We start from the raw sequence: 3,625 nt of genomic DNA, 5'->3' as shown, positions 1-3,625 counted from the left end.
TCCGGCGTCCCGTCCCAGAGCCTTTGGCTGTTTAGCAGAACTTGCTCTATCCCAGTTGGCTCCTTTTCTGTTCTGTTGTGCTGCAGCGGGGGAGGTCTGGAACCACTTTCTGCTAGAGGAGAGGACCAAGGCCCTGTGGCTCCCAGCTCCAGGCACCAGCATCCACCCCTGGGTCCCCTGCAGTCAGGTCGAGCAGTCCCTGAAGGAGCATCGAGAAAGCACTTTCCGGCTGACTTCTGTTGGAGTCCGCCGCAGGACAGAGTTCACAAGAGGCCTGTGGGGTGGGCCAAGAGGGGCAGGAGCTTTTTTCATTTCTTCCTCAGCTGGTAACTCAGGGTTCATCTGTCCATGGCCTTTCTAATAAACTTACAGTTGAATTGAAGCATGCTTGCCTCTGCTTGTCATCCCTGGATTTGCCCACCCTCTGCTGTTGGGTCTTGAGGACTTCAGCCGTGACCAGTACTGGGCCTGGGCCAGTTGGCCCACTGCTTGGAGCTCAGTTGGGGAGCAGTGGGAGTCCCACTGGCTCTGCCCATTTCTGCCAGGGATTCCATCATGGTATTGATAATCAGTCAGTTCAGTTCAGTCGCTCAGTCATGTCTGACTCTTTGCAACTCCATGAACCGCAGCACGCCAGGCCTCCCTGTCCATCACCAACTCCCGGAGTCCACCCAAACTCATGTCCATCGAGTCGGTGATGCCATCCAGCCATCTCATCCTCTGTCGTCCCCTTCTCCTCCTGCCCCCAATCCCTCCCAGCGTCACAGTCTTTTCCAATGAGTCAACTTTTTTCATGAGGTGGCCAAAGTATTGGGAGCTTCAGCTTCAGCATCAGTCCTTCCAATGAACACCCAGGACTGATCTCCTTTAGAATGGACTGGTTGGATCTCCTTGCAGTCCAAGGGACTCTCGTCTTCTCCAACACCACAGTTCAAAAGCATCAATTCAGCACTTAGCTTTCTTCACATTCCAACTCTCACATCCATACATGACCACTGGAAAAATCATAGCCTTGACTAGACGGACCTTTGTTGGCAAAGTAATGTCTCTGCTTTTTAATATGCTATCTAGGTTGGTCATAACTTTCCTTCCAAGGAGTAAGCATCTTTTCATTTCATGGCTGCAATCACCATCTGCAGTGATTTTGGAGCCCCAAAAAATAAAGTCTGACACTGTTTCCACTGTTTCCCATCTATTTCCCATGAAGTGATGGGACCAGATGTCATGATCTTAGTTTTCTGAATGTTGAGCTTTAAGCCAACTTTTTCACTCTCCTCTTTCACTTTCATCAAGAGTCTTTAATTCCTCTTCACTTTCTGCCAAAAGAGTGGTGTTATCTGCATATCTGAGGTTATTGATATTTCTCCCAGCAATCTTGATTCCAGCTTGTGTTTCTTCCAGCCCAGTGTTTCTCATGATGTACTCTGCATATAAGTTAAATAAGCAGGGTGACAATAGACAGCCTTGATGTTCTCCTTTTCCTATTTGGAGCCAGTCTGTTGTTCCATGTCCAGTTCTAACTGTTGCTTCCTGACCTGCATATAGGTTTCTCAAGAGGCAGGTCAGATGGTCTGGTATTCCCATCTCTTTCAGAATTTTCCACAGTTGACTGTGATCCACACAGTCAAAGGCTTTGGCATAGTCAATAAAGCAGAAATAGATGTTTTTCTGGAACTCTTGCTTTTTCGATGATCCAGCATATGTTGGCAATTTGATCTCTGGATCCTCTGCCTTTTCTAAAACCAGCTTGAACATATGGAAGTTCACGGTTCATGGATTGCTAAAGCCTGGCTTGGAGAATTTTGAGCATTACTTCACTAGCGTGTGAGATGAGTGCAATTGTGCGGTAGTTTGAGCATTCTTTGGCATTGCCTTTCTTTGGGATTGGAATGAAAACTGACCTTTTCCAGTCCTGTGGCCACTGCTGAGCTTTGTAATGGGATTATTAGCCACTTGTGACCAAGTGCCAGGCACTGTGCCTGAGCCTTACATGTATTTCTCATTTGATCTTTTTTTAAATTTATTTTATTTTTGGCTGTGCTGGGTCTTCACTGCTGCACTCGGGCTTTCTCTAGTTGCAGCAGTAGGGGGTGGGGGCTATTCTCAATTTGTGGTGCACAAGCTTCTCATTGCAGGGGCTTCTCTTGTTGCAGAGCATGGGCTCTAGGCATGCAGGCTTCAGTAACTGTTGTATGTGGGCTCAGTTTGGTGACTTTTGACCTCCGGCGCACAGGCTGAGTAGTTGTGGGGCACAGGCTTACTTGCTCTGAGGTGTGTAGAATCTTCCCAGACCAGGGATCGAACCTGTGTCCCCTGCATTGGCAGGTGGATTCTTAACCACTGGACCTCTAGGCAAGTCCTTCTCATTTAATCTTAACTCTGTGAGGAAGATGCTATCATTATCCCTGTTTAATAAGTGGGGAAATGAGGCTTGGGGTGGAGGGAATTGACATTTCCTCACACGATAAATTTTCTCTGGGTACCTATTCTGGCCCTGTTCCAGATGCCAGTGAACCAAGTAGAAAACAAGGTCACTGTTTTCCTGGACTGACTTCTTAGTGGAGAAACAATTAAACAAAGGTCAGCTACTGGTGAAACATGAGGAGTGAAACTGGGTAAGACATAAGGTGATCAGGGAAGGCCTCTCAGGGGAGGTCACCCAGAAGCTGAGATCTGAATGATGAAAAGGGCCCAGCCAGGACCAGGAGACAGAGGGCAGGGTCAGAACAAAGGCGCCAAGGAGGAAGTAAGCTGTGCTCAGGGACTGGAGAGAGGCCAACAAGACTGTGGTGTCCGGGCCAGGGGTTCACGTGAGATGAGGCTCAGAAGGAAGGCAGAGGCCAGACATGCTGGGTTTTATAGGCTAGGGTAAGGAGTCAGGTTCAATTCTAGATGAGATGCAGGAAAGTGAGGCGATTTGATTTCTATTTTAGAAAAATCACCCTAACTGATGTGTAGAGAATGGATAGGGGAGAAGGGGGAGAGGGCAGGCAGAAAGCAAAGCGACCAGTAGCTTCTGTAGCAGCTCACACAAATGAGGAGGTCGCCTGGACTAGGGTGGTGGGAGTGGAGAGCAGAGGGAGGAAAGGGTCCAGATAAGCTTGGGAGGTAAAGTAGACAGCACTTGCTATCAGTTTGGATACAGAGACTGGGAAAAGGGCCATCATGGATAGTTGCTAGGTTTTGACTTGAGTTCTTGAGTCCCGAGGGCGACGTTGGCAGGAGTAGGTGTGAGAACCCTGTTGTTCTTTAGTCACTGTGTTGTGTCGGACTCTGCTGTGACCCCAAGGATAGTAGCCTGCCAGGCTCCCCTGTCCATGGGATTTCTCAGGCAAGAGTACTGGAGTGGGTTGCCATTTCCTTCTCTAGGAGATCTTCCCAGATCAGGGATCGAACTCGTGTCTCCTGCAGTGGCAGGCAGATTCTTTACCACTGACCCACCAGGGAAGCCCTTGAAAAATTTAGGAGATGCCTTATAAATATCCAAACAGAGGTGTCAACTAAGAGTTGTAATTAGAAGTGGCAGTTCGGGAGAGAGGTCTGGATTGGAAGTCTAAATTTGGGAGCCATTAGTTTAGAGAAAGTTTGTAGAGCCAGGAGGTTGGACTTTCCAAATGTGGTCCCT

This window comes from Budorcas taxicolor, chromosome 2 (genome assembly GCF_023091745.1).
Source record: "Budorcas taxicolor isolate Tak-1 chromosome 2, Takin1.1, whole genome shotgun sequence".
Taxonomy (NCBI): domain Eukaryota; kingdom Metazoa; phylum Chordata; class Mammalia; order Artiodactyla; family Bovidae; genus Budorcas; species Budorcas taxicolor.
Note: the sequence above shows the minus strand (reverse complement) of the source record.